The following is a 26,313-nucleotide window of genomic DNA, read 5'->3' as shown; positions in this document are numbered from 1 at the left end:
GCCCATGCAAGGGGGGGTCGCTCCACCACCCAAAATAATACTGATCTTTCTGGGGAAAATAAAGATTACCTGGGCCTGGGGCATGACATAGCAGGCTTCTCCTCTCCAAAACATACTGTCTTGCAAAAATCTCTGGTGTCCAGTGGGACTTTCGCCCCCCAGCCAGGTGAGCAGACTGGGGGTGAACACCCCCTATCCGCCCCCCAAGGGGAGGAAGGCATAAAGACTGATTTATCCCATACATGGGGTGGAGAGGCAGAAACCATGCTACTGGGGCCTCTCTCTAGCCACCCAAAAATACTGACGTTTATAAATCCCTGTTGTCTACTGGGCTTCCTGCCCCCCAGGGGTGCAGACTGGGGGTGACACCCTATCTGTCTCCAGAGGGGGCAGAAATATTACCATGGCCTGGGCATGGGGGGAAGCACAGGCCCATGCCCAGGGAGGACACTCCTAACCACAATCATGAACCCTGGAGTAAAGTGGAATGGATTCCTGCTTGGTGATTACATGCCCAGTGGAATCCCCAAGCAGGGATCCAGCAGGGAAAGGCCACACTGAAGAGGGAACTTTGTCCCTTTTCCAAAGCTACTTCTCCCTAATTGGTGCTCAGCAGCAGAGTCATGCCTCTAGCACTTATCAAAAGTTAAAGCAGGGTGTGCCATTAGCATGGTCTCCTTTCATTCTGTTTTGCTGTGTCGTGAGCTCACCGTATGCGTTTGCGTTACATCAAAACAAAAACAAAAATCAAACTCAAGACGCAAGGAAGAAGAAAATGTTTCTGATTTAAAAAACCAATGCATTTTTATTAAGGTTGTGAATGACCCATTAACGTCCAGAACACTACTGCAGTGCTGAGGATGTCAACATGACATGCTCATCACCTAGGAGGGTTAAACTCTTAACTTATTTTCCTTTGAAGAAATGGTTTCAATGTTAAGGTGACTCGTGGTATCTCCCCTAAAATCCACAATCCACCAGAACAGCTACTCCATCTTAGATTGTTTTTACCCATGGGTAATATAGATGTGCAGAAGTGGAATGCTACAAGGTCTATGTACTGGATAAGTAGTTTGAAATGGTGGCTTCCATATTTCTTATAATGTGTTATCACTGTGCTTCCTGGGAAGTGGGTGGGGCTAATGGAAAGCTACCGCACCACAAACTGATTGCTACTGGCATGTTACTCTTTCTGTGTGTAGCTGCAGATCACATGCTCTGCAAAGACTGAAAAGTAGTGCCCACAATATTAACGCAGTGGCTTCAGAGCAGAGCAGAAATGCAAGCAATTTGGAACAGTGTTCTAGGTACTGTTTTCCAAATAATGCCTCTTGTGAATCCGGAATATGCATACAGTAATGTTTAATAAATATGTGAGTGGAGAACTCCATTTAGCAGCTTTATGAATATCTGCCAAAGAGATGATCTCTGGGAAGGCCACTCTGGCACCTTTCTTTGAGTGAAATGTTAGCTTGGTTTAGAATTTAATGTGTATTTTGCTTTCGTGTAACATAATTGAATGCATCTGAGAATCCATCTTGCTAAACTTATCTGTGCGATGAGGTTGCCACGATAAAACTGTGCAAATGCAATAAAAAGGTGTTTTAATACTGTAATAAGTACAGTCATTATAGTACATGGTATCCCCCGACCTCCAATGTAATTCTATAAGCTGATTGACATGGAATGACGATATACTTTTTGACAAAAGTAAATGGTAATGCACAACTCTGTTTTGTGAACCTTTATAAATGGTTCCTTCATTAATAAAGTTCCTTCCATCATCTACGAGAAGTAACGACTACAAAAAGAACTCCTTTCCAAGATAAGAACTGCAATGGGCATGAATGTTATGGCTCATAGGGAGTTTCCATATTTCAAGTTAGGACATAGATGAGATCCCAAGAAGTCATTCTAAAAATAGATGTGTTCACTATTTTGAAGGTATGCAGCAATTGTTGATAAATGTACTTGTATGGACGTTCAGGTTTAGCCAGCCTTTTGTAAATATAAAATGTTGCATAAATTATGTTGACCTGTAGCTGCTAAAGATTATATCTGAAGTTGTGAATGGTGTGACCTGAATATCAAAACCACAATATGGATGGGCACAATATTGAGGTCAGAATATCGAAAATAAAATAATGATAGTAAGCAAGACTACATTTTCTAGACCTAAATCCACATATATGTAGCTACATGGTACATATATCTTCAAGGTACATAAATGTGAAGTCAGGAATAGTAAATCTATACTTCCCAATATACACTTATGTTTCAATATTTTGTCCCTTAATGTTCTGTCCTCAATATGCTTGTACCACAACATTGTTGGTGTTAATAATCAGTAGTACAATTGATTTGAACATATACGATAAAACATTTCCACTTAACTACATAAGACATTCAAGTAGCAGGACATAAATCTTATTTTAAGACTAACAAAGTTTCGATCACCAACTTCAAATATACAATCTCTACAATGTCATGCACCAAAGTGCAAGACATAGCAATTAAAGGTTGTAATGTAGTAGTATCCCATGATGCTGACTGAGCAGGTTTGGGAAAAGTTGTAGTTTTTCATAAGCATGACAATAAAGCTCTCTTGAGTGAAGGATAATAAGAACGACATGTCCATTATGGGTCGGTAAGAACTAGCTCCTTTGGTGCCTGACACAATTGCAGTAGTACATTTGGAATCAACAGCAATTGGTTAAAAGCATAAGCAAATATCGTTCATCAGATAATCTGAAGAGCAATGCCCAGAGACTGTGGGTGTGGGTGCCTGGATGCAAAGGTTGGGCATTGGCAGTCTTGTGAGGGATGAACAAGTCTATTGTTGGTCTCTCCTAGCATTGAATTTACTGACTGACAACCTAGAAGTTGATCTCCAACTCACATGTTTCCTGTTGTGCCATGGTCAGGAGAGCTGCCAATTCGCTGCCCAGCCTTTTGAGGTGTTCTGCCAACAAGTGTGTATGATGGCACAATGTCCAATACTAAATTGTCTGGGAAAGTCAAGACAGTTGGGGGAGAGAGAGAGAGAGAGACTGTGTGTGTGTTTTTTTTGTTGGTCAAACGTGTTTTAATTAGTTTGAAATTTGGTACATGCGGTACATTAGAAAATTGACTTTATGAGGCCTGTCTGAACGCAGTTACTGTAGAAGTATACAGTGTTTTACGAGACAGCGATCCTCATCTACATTGTCATATATCGAGTTTTCAACCATTTCCATTAGTTAATAAGAACAAGAAGAAAGAAAGAAAAACCATAGAACACATAACAGTATAAAAATATAAAATGGAGTTGGGAAGTAATAAGGCCACGTACTGAATCTGATTGTTCTAGGGCAGACGAAGTAGTCATGTAGGTCCTCTTCTAAGAAAGACTCTGGGGATGATCGTAGTTCATACTTCATGGTCATCCGGGCTGGCGGAGGGATACCACTCAACGAGTGGTCCACCCCTCTAAATTTGAAATAAGTGCAGTGCTCAAGTTCTAGTGGATCAAGCAAACAATGGGAGACCCCTGAACAAATATGACACTAAGGGACCACATTTATATTCGAAGTTTTTAAACTCATCCAAAAAAAATGTCCACCATCCTTTCCATTGTCAGTGCTATCCAAAGGCGGGCATGTCATAGAGTAAGCGCTGGGGCTTCTTTCTTTTTCCAGGCTGCCGCTGTCGCCATTTTGGCTGCACCTAGACACATCCACATGGTTGACCTATCTGACCCCGTTTGATACTGGAGAGTTTCATCTCTTACTCCAAAGAGGACGCAGCACCCTATATTCGGAATGGGGTACCCCAGTATGTCTATGATGTGAGCCAAAATGTAATTCCAAAAGGGACGAATCGTAGGGCAATCCCACCATATATGTCTGAAGTCACCCCGGATCCCACACCCTCTCCACACAGATCCGATGTAGCCAGGAATATTTTTGTCAGTTTGGTAGGGTAGACGTACCAATCATACAGAATCTTATATTGGGCTTCTCTCAAGGCCATAGAGCGATTACATTTTCATATGTCTCGATATAGTCTGTCCCACTGTGTGTCAGGAATGTCTTCCCCCAGCTCACGCCCCCAGAGGGTGTGGTTGTATCGAACTCTCTGTGGTAAATAGTAGGACATAAAGGTGGGCAATAGTCCCACTAGGGGGCCGTGCCTGGCAAATGAATTGTTCAAATGGTGTTAAATCCCTTGTGGCAGCAAACTGATTCTCTGGCTTTAGTGCCCAGTTGTGCGTAGCAATAGATTTCTGTGTGTGGGACACTGAATTCTCTTTTGCAGTTTTCAAACGTCAGTATTGTTGAACAGGTCCACTAACACAAAGCAGCCTTCCTCCCTCCACTTATCAAATGGTCCCGGTTGCAGGGCTGGGGGAAAAGCGGGGTTGTAATGTAATGGTGTTTGTGGGGAGGGGAAGGTCATCCATCCTTTTGTTTTTGTCACCTCGTCCCACACCTTTAACGTGGTTTTTATTGGTGTGTTAAGATATGCATTATGGGGGTGATCTACCTTAGGCTTCCACAGTAAGTCCCAGATTACCTTCCTCACTATGGCCCTGTGTAGCCAGTGTTTGTCGGACTCTCTAAGGGACCATTCCATGATTAATCTAGGTTGGGCTGCTTTGTAATATCACTGGAAGTCTGGTAGACTAGGACCACCTATTTTCTTTGGCGTGCCTAACATTTTATAAGATAATCTGGCATGTCTCCCTTGCCATATAAACTGTACAAAAAGGGTACGGAGAGTTGAGAAAAATGCACGGTCAACGTCTGGTGGAAGGTTCTGAAATAGGTAAAGTATCTTGGGCAAAAGTGTCATTTTTATGGCATTAATCCTCCCCAAACATGTGAGATAAGACAGTGCCCACCGTTTCAGGACCTCCGATATGCTTGTCAGCATGGGGATAATTTGCCTTGTAGAGATCAGCTATATTTGGTGTGATTTTAATTCCTAGATGGGTTATTTCCTTCTTTGCCCATTTGAAAGGTGTGGAGGTTGCCGGCATTTCCATTTCCGATGGGGGCATGGTCAGATTCATCATGTAGGACTTGGAAAGATTAACTTTGAATCCTGCTACCTCTTCGAAAAGTTGAAGTTCCTCCTGAAGGGAAGAGCTTGAGGATGCAGGATCTTTCGATGTCAAAAGAACATCATCCGCGCATAGCGATATTTTATATACTGTCGTCCCAAAGGTGACCCTATGAATGGTGGGTGATGCACGAATACATGCAGCTAAAGGCTCTATACTGAAGGCAAACAACAATGGGAAGAGAGGACATCCTTGTCTCGTCCCCCTTGTCAACGCATTGGCCCTGAGCTGGTACCGTTCACCGTAACTCTGGAGTGTAGAGCTACATAGTTGGCCCTAACCATCCTGATGAATCGCTCACAGAACCCACAGGTCCTAGGGACATGGGCGATAAAGGCCCAGTCTACCCAATCAAACGTCTTTTTGTCATTCAGACTCAGTAAAATGGCCAGGTCCTTTTTCTTATGAGTTTTTTCAAGTAGGTGTATCATCCTGCGAATGTTGTTGTGTGTCTGACGACCCTTTACAAATTCTGACTGGTCCGGGTGAACCAAATCAGGTAGCAAATCCTCGAGTCGAGATGTTAATATCCTAGCATAGAGTTTTGCATCCAAATTCAGGAGTGCTATGGGTCTATAGGAGCTACAGGCATAAGGTATTTTCCCGGTTTGGGAATCACCGAGATAAGAGCCTCACCTATTGTATTTGTGGTGGCTCCTGACCTGCTTATGTGGTTAAATAGGGCGGTCAGGTAGGGCATCAGCACTGAGATATAGGTTTTATAGAACTGAGCTGTAAGACCATCTGGCTCAGGTGACATGTGTGGTTTGAGGAGGTTTATCCCCATCTGTATCTCAGTCTCCTCAATGGGCGTGACCTTGGGAAGGCCAATATTTCCTACATACTCTATTTGGGAAGTAGCAGAGGAGGGTGCCGCTGTCAAATATGTTAGCCGTCTCCACATCTGAACTAGTCAATTCATTGGTAGGTTGTCATCTTTCACCTATGTATTCTTTCCCTTTCCGCCTGTAGCAATCTAGCTAGATGTGATCTCACCTTATTCCCTTGCTCACAAGACATTCTCTGTAGACGCAGCAGTGTGATTTCTGCATTGATCGTGTATATAGCATTCAATTTGCCTCTTACAGCCCTCCCGAGCGTTGGAGGGGTATGGTTGGGCGTGTTTTGTGTGCTTCTTCGGCACTGCACAGTTCCGCCTCTAATGCGCGGCCCTCCCCTTTCCTCTGTTTGTTCAGTGCTGCCATTAGAGAAATACATTTTCCTCAGAGCACTGCTTTAAATGCATCCCATGTTATGCTCAGGTTAATGTCCTCAGGGTTGTTGAGTGTAAAATATTCCCTGATGGTGCTGCGTATGTCATTTCTGGAAGGCTTATCTCTTATTAGGGAGGAGGGGGAGGTATCATCGCGGGGCTTTTGATCTGTTTCCTCTCCAGTCCAGTGTGACCTCCACTGGGACATGGTCTGAGAGGGTGATAGAGTGAATCCCTGCCTTATGAAGCTCCTGGACCACCCCCTGACTAGAGAATACATAGTCAATCCTAGAATATGTGCGCTGAGTGTGTGAGAAAAATGTGTAGTCTTTATTGTTAGGGTGGAGTGTCCTCCAGGAGTCCACCAGCCCTATCTCTTTCATTCCTTGTTTCAGTGCATGTGAGAAGTTCCCCGTTGTTGAGTGGTGAGGGTGTGTGCTATCATGGATCGCGTGCCAAGTGAGGTTAAAGTCACCCATCATAAACACATCTCCCTCCGCAAAGGCCCCCAGTACCTCTAAGCACCCATATAGGAATCGTTCTTGGTTAGTGTTGGGTATATATACTGAGGCAAAAGTGGCTTGGCGTCCCCGTATTTCCCCTTTCACCATAATGTACCGCCCTTCTTTGTCTGTGTGGTGGCCGGTGGGTTGGAATTGTAAAGCTTGATGAAACGTAAGTGCCACTCCATTATGTTTAGTCGTGGCTGATGATTTAAAAAATTGTGGGTATTATTTATGTTTGAGCCTATGGTCCTCCCCCCATTCTCCCTCAAACTAAGATGGTTCTCATGCAGCGGTATTTCATCATAGTGTTGGTCCGTTAAGTATTTCCACATTTTATGGCATTTCGCTGGTGAGTTAGTTCTTTAATATTCCAAGTAATCAGCGTCACTACCATAATAATGTCAGGGGTACAGTCTTATCACAGAAGTTGACATTGGGGCAGACAGTTGTCTACCCCTCCATTCCCTTGGGACCATACTCCAAAGCCCCACAAATATACATAAGGGATTCGTTCTCCCTCTACTCCCCCCGTTAATATCTGCCTCTTGCTCCGTGTTGACCATACTGAGTCTTCCCTCTTCTAAAAATAAAAATAAAAGCATTAAACGACATAGGGACAACTTGTGAAATCTCCACAATTCTGCTAACAACATCTTGAGCTAAGGCTTAATACTGCATACGTCGCTTTGTAATCTTGTGATGTTGGCCTTCAATATTGTGGTGTGTAAGGTGGTGGTAATATGTACATTAACTTGAACTATCATTAGGTTTGCATCTTCATTATCAGATTAGCGTGTTCCTCTGTCCAGGCAAATAGGGATACTAATCATTAAAGAAGCGGCCCCTCTGTCCCCCTCAAGGAGGGGCTCTGGTCGTGCAGGTTGAGTTTACTTGTTGAGGTATCCTGATAGTGTATGACAGGGAGTCCCCCTTTGCATTAATGCCTTTGTACGTGCCACGTGTTACGTGCACTACTAGGGAATCAGGAAGCATATGCCACAGATTAACATGTTATCTTTTCTGAAGTTTTACAGTTTTTTCTCCACCTGTGGTGCTGTAACCCCCACACTAACAATGTCTTTAAAATTTCTCACTGAATATTTTAACATTGCCTTTAACATAGGCAAAGGCTGTCCGCTAGGGTCTGTTTCTGTGAACTGTTTTATGAAGAAGCCCTACTCCTCTTCCTCTACACGAAGCGGCACCTTATGATGCAAAGCAGCTATAGACTTCTAGATAGGCAAACAATGCCTCCTCAAATGTGAGGCTTCTTGTGCATCACCTGACAACATTTAGGCGGTCGAGCAACAATGTGCCCCACGCCCGACCTCACATATGTAGCGCTTTGTTGAACAGCTGGCTATATGGGTAGCTCACTCTCTACCTGGAGTTAAAAAATTATCTTTTGAAGTCAACGCCATATTCAGTGTCGAAAGTGCAACAAGACCATCTCATCTACTAGAGTAACCTCTGATGTCGAAAGTGCTATTCAGCAGTAAATGGTCTTGAGTAAAGTGTGGCCGGCTATTGAGTTTTCTTTGGAGGTGGCTGGTCATTTTAGGCATGGTGTCGTCAGGCCATTCCTTACTGTAGACCTGTAGGTATTTTCCAGTTTGATTACCCGAGAGAAAATCCTCAGTATGAAAATTTAGCGTGTCCGTTTGAAGCTGTGTGTGTTGTCACTATTCCGTTGTACTGAGCCCCAAAATCCTTGAATAATCTTCATCCTAAGTGTCATAAGGCAGCTAGAGGGCTTTCGTGTCCACAGTCATCAAGGAAGAAAGAAACGGGACGTAGCTCCCCATGGACCTCTGTGGTACCAGATGCACTCCCCACCTCCAAGCTGTTCCTCAGAATCACAGCCCTCACTGTCCTTGGCTACTGCTTGTAAAGCACTTTGTAGAGTCGTGGCACTGCATTTCTGTGTAGGGAGCCCTTCTCTCCCATAGGTGTCAAACCCTCTTTTTTGAACAGTAGGCATTTCACACTTTGGCTATAGTCTCTGGGAATACACAGATTACAGACCCACTGTTGGTCACATCATGTGCACCTCTTTTAACAAGGAAGGGCAAAAATGTAAAAGTCATATTCTCCAACACCAATGACTCATTCTCATATAACTGGCCTCAGGCTCCTCCCTGAGCCTACGCAGTTACTCTATAATTCTCAATGCCATGTCCAATGGTTTTGCTTTCTCTGTTCTCTGATGCTGAAGTTTTTCTCGCATACACATAGGTAACAGAGCCACTGAAAGACATTCGAACCTGATGGCTGAAAAAAACCCAATCTAAGTCGTAATCTGTGCCTTGGTGCATTTTTTGTTTCAGAGTAGGTACCATGAGTCACCTCGAAAACCCTTCTATGAAGAAAAACGGGTTGTTGTATTCTAATCCCAACACTAGGCAGTACAATGTTGCCAAGCATGTGATCTACAGCTATACATGCTGCAGACATACACAGTAATGTGGTGTTCATATCCACAGATCTTGGCTGCACTCTTTCCTGCACGTAGAGGGTTATTAACTCTGTTCAGATGGGTGTGTCAGAGCCTGTGATCATTGTAGGTGGTACTGGTAACATGAGAAATGGGCATACTGCAAGAATTATACCCGCACCCTAACACCGTGCACCCTCCAACGTTTATCTACTACTACATCCTTAGCCTCACAACACCTAACATTATCATTAACTAAAATTACATTTTTCTAGGTTACAATTCAGGATTCCAACACAATGTCAATGCTCTTAGCATTCTCAAATTAGATGATTCTTCCTGAAAATAGTGTATTTTTGGCTTTCAGCTTTGTTCATATTTTTATATCCAGCTTGCAGTTCCCAGGTAATCATTTCTATTCCAATCACATCCCATAGTCTTTTGGCCCTGATACTGCTTCCTCCCGTTTTTGCCCTTTTCCAATGGGTGGCTATTTCTTATTTCATGGCTGGAGCATTTGAGACACTACCAGCCAGTTGCATTTTCTTAGACCCTCTCATTGTCTCTGACTCACTCCTGGAACTGTCACCAGTGGCTCATTTGGTATTGGTAGATTGTAGTATTTCAAATATGGTTTAATCTCCCTTTCCATAATTTTTTCATTGTCGGTCAGGAGCCCCATATATGTAACATCAAGCCATAATTCTCACACCCTCTCAAGAATTTCCTATCCATGCTTGGGAATAGCCATTTAACATTTTGAGGCATGAAATATCAGTCATATTTAATCTTGTACGAGGTCTCTGTTGCCTGTGCATTGTGTGACAGCTTTGGGATGTCCCACCATAATCTTGTTCATGCTTCCTCTTTAATTTCAAATCCTTACTCCCTTTTCAATTTCTGCATATATGAAAACGTGATTATGTGGTACTATTTTGAGTGAAGAGTAAATGGTCACTAGTAATCCTTTAGTTGTTTTATAACTGGGGAAATAGGTTCTCAAATAGCCTGTTCAGGTCTGTAAACTCAAAGTTCAATTTACACCTAAAAAATTATTTTTATCTTGTCTATGAACAGATTTCGAAGCATAGTTCATTCACACTCCCTCCAAATTGTGAATTATTTTTAGTCCAGTGGGAAATCCAGATTATTTAATATGGGTGTAAATTGTGAAGATAATGTCACGATTGCTGTGGATTAGATGAGTGAGCAACAGGTCTCCATCAGTGGTCTTGTTACAACAGACACATATGCCATTTTTGGTATATGATGTTTGGGGGCAAGAGTTCATATAAGTGGCAAGTGCATTTCCATATTAAGCCGATGTTGTTCTGTTTTCCTTAGAGACCATTCCCATGTGCTTCATATTTGGGCCACAATTAACTACACCTCCAGGACTGAGAGGCCCATCTTCTGACAGCATAATGGATTACGGTATTGTTCTAGCCACCTTTGATTATTCAGCCACTTAAATCGGTCAGAGGCCTGTTGTAATTGTTTCAAGTCCTGTTTAGGCATCATGAATGGAAGGGTCTGTATAAATACAAGTCTCAGCAGTATATTAATCTCTAGGGATGTGAACGATATATTCAAAATACCCCATATGGTGTACTTTTAATATTACTAGGGGTAGATCATTGCGTAATAAATATCCCTAAGAAATGGGGCAATGTGGATGGCTAAATATTTCAAGGCCTTTTTCGACCACTTGAATGGGGAGGATTCCTTTAATCTTTCCCTAGCAACAGGGTCAATTTTGATCCCCATGATTTTCAATTTTGCGAAGTTAATTTTAAAGCCCAAAGCCCAAATATAGTGCTGAAGTAACAGTGGGACAGCTTCTGTTGATTCCTCTGGTTTGGATACAGTCATTAGTCTATCATCTGCGATTCAGTGAATGTTACGTTGAGTCCTCCAAAGGTCATCCCTGTCACTCTCGGGTCTAAGAGTATCAATTGGGTTACAGCTTCAATGAAGAGTGCAAAGAGGAGAGGTGACATGGGGCACACCTGAAGCATTCATCTTGTGAGAGCAAAGCCTCAAAACCTGGCCCTATTCACCATTATCCTAGCTTCTTATTGTTGGTAGCTAGCCCAGATAATTTTTTTGCATAAACAAGCTCGCCCCATCTCCTTAAGCACCTACTGGGGAAATGGCTATTCACTCTGATCAAATGTTTTATTTCAGGATTGATCACTAATACAAGCACTGGGTTTGACTGTCTATTTGCCTTCTCTGCTCATTGTAGGACTCTCCATTCTTATCAAACATTTGGCTGCTCAGGATAATCCAGACTGATCTGGGTCTACTTCACAGGCATTTTTGCCGTGTCTTTTAGCCAAGACATTCATATTGATTTCTAGATCTGCATTAAGTAATTGGTGGGCCTGTAAGAGGCACATTGGGGGTCATTACGACCCCGGCGGTCGGCGTTAATATGAAGGAAAGTACTGCCAACAGGCTGGCGGTACTTTCCTCCATATTATGACATTGGCTGCAGCCAAACCGCCAATGTACCACACCGACTGCCACGGCGGTAACGACCGCCGGACTGGAGATTTAAATCTCCAGCCCGGTGGCTGTCACTTGCCCGCCTGTGGGATTATGACCCCACCTACCGCCATGATTTTCGTGGCATCCTTACCGCCACGAAAACCATGGCGGTAGGCACTATCAGTGACAGGGAAGCACTTTCCGGTCACTGATAGGTGTCTTCCCCGCCCCCCACTTCCTCTCCAGACCCTCCTCATACACGCCCCTCCCTTCACACACGCATACACACACCCATTCCAACATTCATCCACACATGTATACATCCATTCACACACACATCCACACACTTACATACATACTCGCATTCACACAACTCAACATACACGCATGCACACCCCCAAACATGCACACACATACAACATGCAACACACACCCGCAAACACGCACGCACAGACATACACCGCCCCCCCCACACACAGCACGCCCCGCCCCCCCATCGGAGCACCCACTTACCTGGATCCAGGGGATCCTCCGGCAGGAGACGGGATGAGGCACTGCTGCCAGCAGCAGCGTCCTCCAGCAGAACACAGCCAGGCTCTATTAATTCTCATAATACGGCCGGCGGCGGTCTACTGGCATGGCGCTGCTGGTGGGAGCAGCGCCGCCTTACCGCCATCCGCCAGCATGGCCACAGCCGGATTCCCGCCGTCCTTCTGACGGAAATCTGGCTGTGGTCATGATACAGCGGACAGCTGCTAGCCGCGGTGATGGTCTTTTGGCAGCCGTCGCCGCGGCGGTAGGATGTATGTACCGACAAGGTCCTAATGAGGGCCATTGTTCTTTAGCTTTCCCTGATTAAAGATTATGGGGGTCATTCCGAGTTTGGCGGGTGGCGGTTGCCGCCCGCCAAGCGGGAACCGCCAATTGGCCGCTCCGCGGTCAGAAGACCGCGGGGGCCATTCTGACTTTCCCGCTGGGCCGGCGGGCGCCCGCCAAGGGAGCGCCCGCCGGCCCAGCGGGAAAGGGCCTGCAACACTGAAGCCGGCTCCGAATGGAGCCGGCGGTGTTGCAGGTGTGCGACGGGTGCAGTTGCACCCATCGCGCTTTTCACTGTCTGCTAAGCAGACAGTGAAAAGCATACTGTGGCCCTGTTAGGGGGCCCCTGCACTGCCCATGCCAGTGGCATGGGCAGTGCAGGGGCCCCCAGGACACCCTTTCCCGCCATCCTGTTTCTGGCAGTGAGAACCGCCAGAAACAGGCTGGCGGGAAGGGGGTCGGAATCCCCATGGCGGCGCTGCTTGCAGCGCCGCCATGGAGGATTCACCCAGCCGGGGCTAATCCGTCAGGAAACCGCCGGACCCGGTTTTCCGACTGCGGCTTTACAGCCGCAGTCGGAATGGGCAATGAAGCACCGCCAGCCTGTTGGCGGTGCTTCAGTCGTTCGTGGCCCTGGCGGTCGGAGACCGCCAGGGTCAGAATGACCCCCTATATCTGCTTCGCACATGTATTTAGTAACTGTGCCCGCATCCCGGAAGGGCTTAAATAGTTTTGTTCAATATATAACTAAACTCCAGGCGTTTGTAGAAACTATTTGGTCATCTCGGGCACACTGTTATCATAGATGGAAGATTTTTAATTATGTTTTCGGCCTCTTGACATGTAATTTCAAGTTCCAAGTCCTCTTTCATAGATGATGGTAAGGTGGGAAGATGGCCATTCTTTAATTATTCTATTAAGTCTCTTCTGGGGATTTGCTTTTATAGAGTTTATATTAGTATTCCAGGAACGTGTCATATTTAGCAGTTTCACTATTTGTTAAAGTTCCATTCCCTTGTCTTGTGACAGGAATAAATGACTTTCTTTTGCACACCTCAGCCTTGTGGCTAGCATTTTGTCAGCCTTATTGGCTTTTTCAAATAATTTTGTTTTGTATATAATTGGGCACTTTAAGATTTTTGGAAAAGTTATAAATTCAACCATATTTATCCCTCTCATTAGGGTTAGGGTTTTCTTCTCCCCGTATTTGTTGCTACATGTTTTTCAGACCTGCTTCTAGTTTTGGTTTAGTCAAATTTGTCTCTCATGCGTTTTTATCACTATTGCTTTCCACCTTATGACTACTTTAAAAGTGAACAAATTGTTTGCTGGGTTTGTGTCTCCTTTCTCATTTAGGTAAAAGAGAAACTAATTTCCTTTTTAGCACTTTCTCATGTATCCTTCTTTAAATGTGGCATAGTCGAATTTCATGATGGGTTGTCACTTGTGGGGTTCTCCCTAATGAACAATACCTATGTGAGTAAAATGTGTACCCCTTGTCTGACGGGTATTTCTTTTCAGAGGTCGGCTAGACCTAAGATTTTCATTTTGTTTAGTGTGTCCATACAAATTCTTCTAAAAATGTCTAGCGGGTGTTGTTTCAAATGGGGCTGTGTGCCTTATTAAAATATCCTGCCCAAGCGATCACACCTATAGCTTCCTTATAGAGCTGGTCTAGGATTAGTTATACGAGTTCCTGATTGTTATTAGTGGGAAATGGGACTACAATCTCCTTGGTGTCAGAATTCGTTTCTAGCACTTCTAGAATATGTTTTTGCAATGCTAGAAGCACTCACTAGAGTTTAATGTCTTTATTATTGGCAAAGTATTGTTTTAAATATAGTCTGTGAGTCTTGTGCCCTAGAGAAAAGATGCGTTTCTTGAAGACAAATTATGTTTGTGCTTATTGCATTATGATCTTCCACACTTTTTGCCTCTTAAGGGGTGAACTGAAACCCACACATTCCATGACAGAATTCTAAACAAAATCTCTTATTGAAGAAGTTCTAGCAGGTTGTTGAGTATCTTCACATTTGCCGCTGGTGCATGCATGTTTCCTTTCCCTGTTCATCTAGGAGCCACGGTTTCTATTTCCTCCCTTCCCCCGGCCCTTCACCCCAAAATAAGCATAACATTAATGTGTAACAAGTTATGTCTAATTTCAAATAGGAATTATGCATTTGAGGTGTTGGAATACCTTCCTCCCTGGCCGTTACCCGTACCCCCAACCATCTTACACGTAGGCCTGTCTCAATCTGTCATTATGAAGGCCACTTGGCAATGAAGTATTAGATTCTGATATTGAAATGTTCATAGGGCACACTTTGTTTGGTTAACTTGTTCTCGCCGGTTTCCTCTTTGCATTTGTTTAGCCATCCTTGCCCACTTGAAGTGTCCAAATGGCTTTGTGGAGCCGTTAAAGGGATTGGTGGCCTTGAGATTGTAGTGTTTGTGCCCAAGATCCTTCCTTCTTTGTTCACAGGGCTAATCATCCTGAATTAGCCATCAATTGTACAAAGTAAGACACAAGGGTAGGTCCTTCTGTATTTAGTTTACCTGTTTCTAAGTTCCATTGTAATGTCTCTAAGGGCTCTTCTTCTGGCCAAGATAGCCAGGGAAATATCCTGGAATAGTTGCAATGTGCATCCAATATATGTCATGGCTTCCTGCAGGCAGCTAGTACAATCTTAACCTTTTCATCTAATCCAGCTGGTTTGGCCAGAATGTAGCAAGGGAGGCCTCAGGATTCCAAGCTTGACAGATCCACCCTTTATGCTCTCACAATTTCACTGTTGTTAGTGGTATCTGCACCCAGAGTTTAGTTAAAAAGATCCTTACAGTATTGTCTCACACCTGGTCCTTCCTTGTTTTCTCTGGTGTTCTGGATTCTTTTGTTACCTAGACGTGCTCTGTCCTCAGGTCATCACATTTTCTTTTTATGACTTCTACTTCTTCTGTTAGCACCCAGAAAGCCACCTGAGGTTCTTTGGTTTATATTGTAATGAGCTAATTGCATCCTTGTTCGCACACTCCTTTTCTAATGGCTTGCATCTCTATCTCTTTCGTCAATGTTTCACATAAAGTCCATTCCGTTTTTTGGGCTGTATACATATGGGCTTCTAAGAGTCCATCATTGTGTTTTTTGCGTCTATGATAGGCAGGCCATGCAATCTTGTTTGGTCAGTGGTTGCTGTTCCCTCCTTTGGATGTCACCATAGTGGACCTGTTGACAAATGCGGCATGTCTTCTGGGTTCTTCAGAGTACCAACAGGTTTGAAGGCCTCTATGCATTTTTAGAAATGTCGGATTTCTTCATGTGACGCATTGCCCCTTGTGGGTCTTAGTGTAGAGTTTAAAGTGAACTGACAATGATCCTCCTCAGGCCTCCAATTCTTTTCTGATGTTTTCCCTCCAGGGCCAGATCGTCTCAGTCTCACAATTTGGGTAGGCTTAATGATCCTGCTACTCCTGTGATTAACAGAAGGTTGTGTTCCCATAGGGGCAAAGGCCCAGCCCTTGCTTAGGCTGTAGTTTCCAAACCATGACTGGTGAAAGTAGAAGAGTCTCTGAGAGTACGTTTGAGCTCTCTCATAATAAGTGTACCTTAACCGTTAAGTTGCATCTGCTATCCATTCCAATTATGTGGTGCTCTGTGGCTCATAGCCTCCTGGTATTGTGCAGAGTCGCCAGTTTAGCCTGGTCACTCTACCCTTGATAAGGTCACATGTCTGTGAGTGTAGCCTTCCTCGCACTCTAGGTTGCTGCCTGCTAAGCCTGGCACAGCTTCCTTTGCCTCAGCAAGTTAACTACAATTCTACAGTTGAGCATGCGTCAGCTCGATTTTACTTTCCAGCACTATTAGCTCATTCAATTCCCCTTCAATTCTCCCGGATAAGGGGCAGACGTGCCCGCTATATGTCGGGTGTCAAAAAGGTCCAGACAGCAACACAACCCTAGTGCAAATCGTCACACAAGCATCAGCGTCAGCCATACCCCCAGACATTTACTTTTTCTGATGACGGTTTCTCTTCATCTTCAAAGAGATTCCCATGACCATTGTGCCTTCCCTAATTGAACCAGTTGAGCTCCTGCACAGAATACATATCCTAACTAGTTATTATTAATTGTGCCTTGCTGTGTGCTAAACTTGGCTTTTATCTGTGGTTTAGAATGGCTACCTCAGAATAAGGCCGTCTCACATTGGTAGCAGTGTTCTTTTTTTGTTGTATCCCCCTATGTCCTCCTTTTCCCTCAGTTGCATTAAATTGCCTGTTTAGGCTCAAATTCTAATGCAACAAACTGCAACCCAGGTGCTGGAACTATCTAACTTCTGACTCAGTCATCAATTGTAAGATCCTGACACTGTCTGACTCTTCCTTCAACCTCGAGGCTTTAAATACACAAATAATAAGCAAATCATAGCAAAGCTAGAAAATACATCCAATCCTGACTACTGTTACTTTGATCAATACCTTGAAGCAGCTGACCATTTGATGTTATCCACCTACCTCAAGCAAAAGAAGTACAAAACCGAAATATTGTTTCTGGAAATCCGACCAACTACTACTTCTTGAACATCTGGCCACAAGAATTATAGCCTCAAACAAGCCACTCGGCCCATGGACGGATCCTACGGGTAATCATGGACTTCAATCTCTCTCTCTTGTGTCAAATGTCAACCAAATGTTCCTATATCTAGCTATCTCAATGAAACATTGTTAGAAAATGGATCTCTAGTTAGCAGAGGCATGCACCCTTGTCCAAGTCGGGACCACAAACCTAGTCATGGTAAGTCACAACACAACCCAAATTATCCTCTGCTCACCCTCTGGTAGCTTAGCACAGAGCAGACAGGCTTAACTTAGAAGGCAATTTGTAAAGTATTTGTGCAATAACTCAACAGTAACCCAGAGAAAACACCACAAAAATACACCACACATGTTTACAAAAATACATAATATTTATCTGAATAAAATATGGTAAAAACAATGAAAATCCAATGTACACAAGCAAAGTTATGAATTTTTAAAGATGAAATTCCACTAAAGCACTTAGAAACACAATAGCTCCAACTGAGGCGATCACGGCGTCATTGACAGACTTGTTCCCAATGGTCCAACACCACAGGCTCCAGTCATGGAGTTGCACGGACCCCCAGGCACAGTACCTTTGAGAACGAAGAAACAAAGACATTGCACACAGTCGTGGAGGTGTTGCATTGCTGGAGCCGGTGCAGCATCAGTCCCTTATGGCGTCCTGGCAGGTGAGGCATTGGTTCCATACTGTGAGATAAAGGAGGCGAGGTGGTGGTTCCGTCTGGTTGCAGGGGAAGCTGGTGCTGTGTCGGTGGTGAGGCATTGGTTCCTTGTGACCCGGGGGCGGGGGGGGTCGATGGATCCAGTTGGTCAAGATGTGATGTGTCGACTTCACAGTGTCCCGATCACAATGCGGGCCGTCAGCAGCGGCGCAGCGACGTCAGACTTGCATTTCAAGCCGCAGTCGTTGTGTGCAGTGAGGACCACGGAACCGGAGCAGGCAGCAGTGTGGCATCAGGCAGCAGCGTTGGTGATGGAGTCACTGAAGTCGGTACTGGCGTAGTTGAAGTCGGTGAACTAGCTAGAAGCCTTTGTCGGCTCTGAGACTTCACAACAGGAGGGAAGCTCACTCCAAGCCCTTGGAGAGCACTTTTGGGGAAGGCAGAGTCCTTCCAGCAAAGTCAGCGGCCAGCAGGCAGCAGGGCAACAACCAGGCCAGCAGTCATTCTCAGCAAAGCCGTCAAGATGAGTCCTTTGGGCACCTAAGCAGATCCTTTAACAGAGTTTGTGTTTAGATCCAGAAGTGTCTGATTTGGTGAGGTCAAAGACCTATTATACATACCCAAAAGTGCCTTTGAAGTAAGGGAAAGTTCAAAGACTGATTTTGAAGTGCACAAGTTCTCCTTTCAGCCCAGTCCTGTCTGCCTGGATCTCTGTGGGTGGTTATCAGTCCTTTGTGTGTGGGCAGACCACTGGCCTTTGAAGAGTAAGAGAGAGCTCCTCCACCCTTCCTGCCCAGGGAGACGCATTCAGTATGCACATGAATGCAGACGTGACAGTGTCCTGTGATGATGGCTGTCTGTGTGGAATGCACAAGGGGAGTTGTCAACCAGCACAGACCAGATGTGGATTGGAGACGGGTTGTAAGGCACAGATGGCTGTATGTGCAGAGAAATGTCCATTTTCTAAAAGTGGCATTTCTAAATTAGTAATATTAAATCCAGCTTCACCAGCAAGCAGGATTTCCTATTACCATTCTGGCCATACTAAAAATGACAGGGCTACTCCTTCCAGATCAGAATCTACCATTTAAAAGTATATGAGGGCATTTCTAATGCTAGTATATGTGAGGAGCAGGCCTCACAGTAGAGGAAAACAAATTTTTGAGTTTTACACTACCAGTGAAACACATAAATACATGTCCTCCCTTATACTTATATAGCTCCCTGCCATATGGGCTACTTAGGGGCTACTTTAGGGGGTACTTATATGTAGAAAAAGGGGAGTTTAAGTCTTGGCAAGTAGTTGTAAATGCCAAGTCGAAGTGGTAGTGAAACTGCACACACTCGCCTTGCAAAGGCAGGCCTAAGACATGGTTAAGGGGCTACTTATGTTGGTGGCACAACCAGTACTGCAGTCTAGTAGTAGCATTTAATTTACAGGCCCTGGGCACATGTAGTGCACTTTACTAGGGACTTACAAGTAAATTAATTATGCCAATGGGTATGAGCCGATGTTACCATGTTTTAGGGAGAGAGCTCATGCACTTTAGTACCGGTTAGCAGTGGTAAAGTGTCCAGAGTTCTAAAGTCAACAAAAATGAGGTTAGAAAAAGAGAAGGAGGAAGGCAAAAAGTTTGGCGTGAACCTTCAGAGAGGCCATTTTCCAGCAAAGTTTAACTACGTGTGCGGTTAGGAAGGCGCAACAAACTTCGACAGAGCCAGCATGTGGTGTGGATTAACCGCAGCCAGTCTCCGCCCTCAACCAAGATGGCAGCCACACTCTGACTGTGGTGGCTACAAATGCATTTCGCTTCCCCAGCTCGTCTTCTTCTGTTGGTGCCTCGCCTCTCCTGGATTCAGAGGCGAGTTGTGTTGGAGGTTCCCAGGCCCCAGGGGAGGCTGCAGAAAAGGTGGGGGTTAGAGCTACCCACGCACTTTTGACTGGGCGGTTGGCCCACATTGGAGGTATCGGCGGGCTGTGGGGAGGTATCGCTGGCTGTGGGGATCCTGCGGGGGCGTGGACGCCAGCATTTGGCCTGTTGAGCCTATATTCTCAACTAATCAATGGTCCGAGGGTGGATTTACACAGATCCTTACTTGCTGCATGGGGATCAACTGCGCGACCTGGGTCTGCTTTACTCCTTGCTCATCCCTGCTTGGCTGAGAGTTCAGGCTGCTGATAATGTACAGTTCTTCACTGACCCGTTTGCGGCATGGTACTGGCTTTAGCTCTATGACAAGGGCACTGTGCAGCCTGAGGTGCCAGGCCTGAGGCGGCTTTGCTCCCAAGGCGACAACGATCCCGGCGCAGGGAGGCATCTCAAATTACTAAATCGCAGGTGGCAGTGGAGCAAACAAAAGCAATTAAAACCACCACCTCCACTGGGGTTAGTGAGGGCTCCTCTCAGTGCCCATCCCTGAAACAGTACAGCTCTACTTCTGACTTGGAGGATTCAGTTGCTCCAGGACTTGAGAATACTCTGTTAGGGGTCGCCATGGGGCCAGTGGGTGATCTTGTCTGATGCTACCAACCTGGCATCCCACGGATATCTTGCACTGGTTTCCTTTTTGTAGTATGAGGGAGGGGGTGAAGGTGTGGTTGATTTCTCCTGTGTTGATGTGTTTATTCCTGTTTGGGTGGTCTGTGGGGGGGGAAGGTGGGCAGGAAGAGACTTGCAGGATGTGTCCAATAGAATTTGTTTGACTGCTTGAGTGTTGGTCTTTCCGCTCCAGCTGGCAGCTCCTTCCCTACACATAGTCTTCCATTAAGGAACTAGTTTCCCTTTCAGCCCTTCATTGGCTCCTTGATGTGCCTTGTGTGGTGTGCTGTTTGGACAGGATGGTTGTATGCCTCCGTCCCGGGGGGGGGAAGAGGGGGGTAGGGGGGATTTTTTTCTATAGTACTGTGCTTTGTTTTGCATTTTTATCTCTTGTCTGTGGAGCCAATATGGCTGTGGAATTTCTATGTTTGGTATGGTGAGGTTCCACTGTCTTTACTGGGGGCAGATGAGTGTGGAGTACTCATATGTTCCCCCTTTTTAGTTCATTTTCCATGACAGCACAAGTTAAATTGCCCATGTGGAATGTGCAAAGCCTCTCTTCCCCCTCTAGAAGTTATAATGTCCTGTCTTATTTGAAACCTAGAGGAGTGCACCTTGTATTCCTCCAGGAGACACATCTTACAGGGACTGACGGTCGGATTTCAGAGGGCACTGGTGAGGCTTACTATACGCTACCTCTTACCCCGCTTTTTCGCGGGGGGCTCTTATTTGGATCCGCCCTGGGGACTCCTTTCAATTGCAGAGCAGTTACTGACCTGGGGGGCATTACGTCGTGGTATTAGGTTTTTTGGACAGTTGGGATATTGCCCCGCTGTATATTTATGGCCTGAAAGTAAACCAGCCATCATTCCTCACTGGACTGGTCCCTCTCCTGTCGCTAATGGTCCCATATAGAAGAGTAATTGGGGGCAATTTTAACTGTTAGTGGACCTGAGCTTGGATAAATCACATCCACCCCTGAGTGGTGCACAGGCGGGCAGGCTGGTGGACACTGCCCACTCCTGGGTTGTACAATGGGATCTGGTAGGTTGCTGCAGGGGGCCCAACCGAGGCTTGAGTATATTCATACCGCTCTGGCTTGCACGACTTTGAGGTCCGACTTGACAGAATTTATATTTGCAGGGTGCTGAACTTCAGGGAGGTGGGGGTAAAGTATCAGGGAAAAACATACTCCGATCATTCCCCTGTATTGTGTTTCTTCAGGTGGTCCTTGCCTAGACCTAGTGTCCCTACCATGCGCTTCAACCCCAGGATGCTTGAGGATCAGGCTTTTTGGGTCTAGCTGAGTGAGTGCATCACACAATGCTGGCTCAACAATGTGGGCTCAACCTCATCAGTGGGGGAAAGTGGGAAGCCTTGATGGCAATTCAGGGCTACTGCATCTCCAACAAAGTGGGTGTACAGTCACAACTACACTCTAGTATTCAGGGGCAGGAGGCGGGGCTCGATGGTCATTCCTGTGAGTTGGAGGGGACCAAACCAAAATACACGGGTAAAAGACAATGCCAGTAGCTCCAACTCTCACAAATTAATTTTGAATTCTATCCCCTCCAACTTACACGCTACAGGAAGGATCAATAGTGAACAACAAATTCTTTACTGAAACAATCAATAAGATCTGTGGCATAGTTCAGACGCTGAGGCCCCCATTAACCTTTATTCTACCCCTCTATAGGTATCATTCTGCACCCTCTCCTGTCTTCAATGCTGTAACTACTATAAAAATGTACCTTTTTAACTTAAACCTTCCCTTAAAACCAATACTCTTATAAGACCTTGGCAGCGGGTAGGTCCCAGCCATCTGTGAAAAGTCTTCTCCTCTCCCCCTTGTTCAACTGTCTGCAACAAGTTATTCAAATTACACGCTATGGTCAATACCGAAAGCTGATGTCTTTGTCAACAAAATCAAAGAGACACACACTTTCAAAACTAAAGTAAAAAGACAGACGAGCCGAGCACAACTGGAGGATCCGCTATTCCAGCAAATTTAAACTGCATATACACCTGCTCAGGCAGGTGTTAAAGAGACGGGCCTATAGTAGCCTATGGGCCTCCCTAGTGCTTTGCTGCACTAACTCCATAATTTATGGCGCTAATCCAGCAAAGCACCACAAAAGCCTCATAAATTATTACTCTATAGTGTAAACGAGAGCCATGATGTGCTATATTGTAAATACGGTGCACCCATGGTGTTGTTAGGTGGGGCGGCACAAGAAATGTGGAGCATCAGGATCGATGCGCCACTTTCTTGTAGATCTGGCCCTTAGGTTTCTAGCCCCACACACACATGCATTAGCTTATCGTCCTCTGATGATCTTCTTGTTCAGTACCGCAAAAAAAATCTCATACAAAGGAAAAGCGTTTTCCACCTTGATTCATGGAAAAAACTGCAACTTGAACTGAAAATTACCATCTTCCAACTATTGTTCATGAAGAAACTCAAAACTTTCCTCTTCTTGCAACCATCTTAACACCACTCCTCTTCTTAATTCCCAGCACCAAAGGGCCCTAGTGTAAAAGCAAAACCTTATACTATTCCGTACTTTCTCCTGTCAAGACATGTCATATGAATGACGTCTTTCTTCATCCGTGATCTAATCCTCACAGAGAAGCCATCAACTCACTACTCCTCGTCATTAATGCCTCAACAGACACCTTCAACTCTTGTCCAGACACAAACCAGATCTCCCCACTCTTAAAAGAATCAACGTCTGAGTCTTTTGACCTCAGAAATTCCTATACCATAACTCATCTCCCATTCAATGTCGAAAAAACTGAAAAGGCAGTTGTTAATCAAATCCAAGCACGCCAGGACATACACAGCCTCTTGCATTATGAGTAGGTGCCAGAGGCAACACTACAGCCAACCATTCCCACTTGTCCTGATACAGTTTTACATTACTTCTACATGGTGGACCACTGCTTCTTTCACAGACCTCTTGCTGCCTGTATGGATATACAATGAATCAGCCTTGATTGCCTCTTTTCTCAAAGGAATCTCCCAAATCATTGTAATGGGAACATCCCAGTTCCCTCCCCTCTCAAACAATTACTTCTGGATTACTGGCTTCATACTAACATTTAACTTCACAATCTTGTTTTCAACTTCTATATGTTAATTTAAATTACTCTAATTTTTATAGAGCCAATTACTATTATGTTGGCATCACAGCAAAATCTATGTATCGGTGACCTATCACACAGTTCTGGGAAGGCCAACAATCGAACTACAGAAATCAATGCTCTTTTGCTCGTGTTTAGTTATTGTGGTGACAGGAAACGTTATGCCTTGCTCAGTTTTGTAATGGTTTCCGTGAAATGCTTAGAAATTCTCCTCTAAATAAAAGATGACACACAAGACATGTAACCCAACATTACCTTAATGTCTTCCTTGTCACAACTCAATCAGGGATGTGTTCAAGGTACCTCAAACTCAGACCCAAAAAACGGAGTTAATTCTACCCTCCTCCCGGGCCATCTACATGTGGCTTGTCAACAAGAAACTTAACAACTTGTCATCCACATTCACACCTGAGCCAAATTATTTGGGTTTGCACAGATATGAATCCATTTGTACCAACCTGATTTGCTCAAACAATTGTATGTTCCGCCGATCAACTTTTACCACAAACTCTAGGATCTTATCTTGAAAACAGATGGCAGCAGCTTGCTTCTTTAATGTCTGTCAGAATTCTCCCCATTCCCCCATGAAGGGACTTCTTCGTGCCACACCTCAAAATATTAGCAATTTTTTCAAATAAAAGCTCATCAAACCCAACCACACACACGCACGCACAAAGCACACTCTTCTAGTTTCCAGTCCAGCTTTAATTTTCATCAAAACATTTGACTTCCTATACAAAGACCTCAGCTTCACAAAACCTACCTACACCTCCGACCACTATGTGGAGAGTATCATGTGCAAGCTAGAAATCCACAGATATGAGAAAGAGAAGGTGCAAAAACTAGGCTGCCACCTGAAAACAGGTTCAAAACCATTTACTAGCAAAATATCTACTCTACGTACATTTCTTCTAGCACAAACATGGCATGCCCTTACAACCATAGCAAGCACCTGACCCAAATATGAGATGACGTGAGTTTGAACAGTAATTGACCCAGTCCTCCAATAGGCACAAAGTGCCTGAATTTAGGACTTTCAAACATGTTGACATTTTTGAAGGCATGTATTTGTGCATGGTGGTTAATTTGTCAGTAGATGTGGATGTCACTACGTTTTTGCTGCAATTGTGTTTTTTGGTCTGTATTTTCACGTAACACAAGACAAATCTCTCGAACTACGCTCACGCGACTTATAATATCCTACCTCTTGCCAGCAAACCTTGCTCAACCCTCAAACAATTCATCATTACAATAGTAATGCACATAAGAATGTAAACTTACAGCAAGATGTCGAAGGAAAACTCATCGACGTCAATTCACCAAATTGCAAGGGGTAGCGGAAGGGACATCACACGCACTTTGACCCCCACTTTCACTTACACACATATACTTACACACACACTGACACTTACACACACTCTCTCACGTGAACACTCTCTCCCGCAATCACACACACATCTATTTAAACGCATTTCACCTACCCCAGCTGGAAGTGGGAGGGTATTTTGCCAGCTAACTGTATCCCATTTGTATTACCCTAATAGTTAATAATATACTATTACTCGCTATTAGGGTAATAAAAATTAACAGAAAACAAACAGAGTGAGCCCCAACTGACTGCCACGAAGACAGAGCTGCCTCTGTGTTCCTGGAACTGAATTTGCTACCTCTGAAGCCAGGGGTAGCACAGGCAGTACCAGGTGTCGCAAAGGGCAAGCCAAGGGTCGCAGCTGCGACCTCTTGCGACCCCTAAATTACGTCCATGGGAAAGCTGTAGAAAGAAAAGGTTTAACCTGCAAAACTAAAAGGGTGGAGACCTGTAGTAGAGTACGATTTTCCTTTTCTCCCCTTATCTTTTCTCTCATTTCTATGTTTGTCCCTTTATCTTCTCTTCGTACCTCTGTCCCTAACCTCCGCAAACAACCAACGATCCGACCCAGATGGTAGGCTTACCTATCCGGCGCTGACGTCGTCGAGCCCCGGCGGCTCTAGATGGTTAAATTCCTGTTTATTTACGCTGCTACTGCTGCGATCTTCCCGGTTCCCGTCAGGTCCGCACAGCTAATTTACTGATTTTTTCGCGGGCGTATAAAAGTCAGTGCCAGGACCGTTGGGTTACTCAAGTTCTTGTTTAACTGTGTTGAAGTGTGAGTATTGTGCTGTCGTTGTGCGTTGCAGGGCTCACGCTGGCTTCGCGGGGGTTCCTGGCGTCCCGTTGCTGGGACAGGTCTCGTTGGTTTGATGTCCGGATTGGGTTGGCTGGGTTGTCGGATGTCCTTTCAAGCTCCCTAGAGTTCCCTGCCCAGTCCCACCGCACATGTAGGGGGCCAGGGCGAGGCGGGTACGGTGACGCCACTCCTTTTTGCTACGCAGCGCGGAAGCTGCCTACGGACCAGCCCATCCCCGAGGCTCCAGGATGTGAACATGACGCTGCTACACGTTACTTGCTGCCTCATTCCTAGAAAGTTGACCAAACGACGTAATGGACAAGTAAGATGTAACCCCAGACCTGCGTCACGTGCACAGTGAGAATGCATGAGGCGCCTACCCCTAGTAACAGCAGAAATGTAATGTTATGCAGAGTTGTAGAGCGTGCTATTCCCTGGCAGGGTATCCTGGCGCTTAGCATGTGTGAATCTAACCAAACCTAGTGCCTAGTGGGACTACTCAAAAAGCCAGGTCTTAAGTTTCTTGCAGGTTTCAAGAAGTGAGGAGGAGGGTCTTAGGTGTAACAGTAGGCAGTTTCACGCTTTAGGAGTGATGTAGGAGAAGGCTCAATCGCCTAATCTGGTTTTCCGTATGCATG

The 26,313-nt window shown here is 45.0% G+C and overlaps 1 protein-coding gene across 1 annotated transcript in view; it reads right to left on the bottom strand.

Moving 5' to 3' along the window:
- LOC138259915 (UTP--glucose-1-phosphate uridylyltransferase-like) overlaps positions 1 to 25,878 on the bottom strand; it is an 89,438-nt gene extending 63,560 nt beyond the window's left edge. Inside the window, exon 1 of the mRNA XM_069207895.1 lies at positions 25,461 to 25,878. The gene's annotated coding sequence lies outside the window, so the exon portion shown is untranslated. The remainder of the gene's footprint in view (positions 1 to 25,460) is intronic.
- Between the last annotated feature and the right edge of the window lie 435 nt (positions 25,879 to 26,313).

Source organism: Pleurodeles waltl, chromosome 9, assembly GCF_031143425.1.
Source record: "Pleurodeles waltl isolate 20211129_DDA chromosome 9, aPleWal1.hap1.20221129, whole genome shotgun sequence".
NCBI classification, from domain to species: Eukaryota; Metazoa; Chordata; class Amphibia; order Caudata; family Salamandridae; genus Pleurodeles; species Pleurodeles waltl.
Note: the sequence above shows the minus strand (reverse complement) of the source record. Positions and strands in the feature narration are given on the sequence as shown.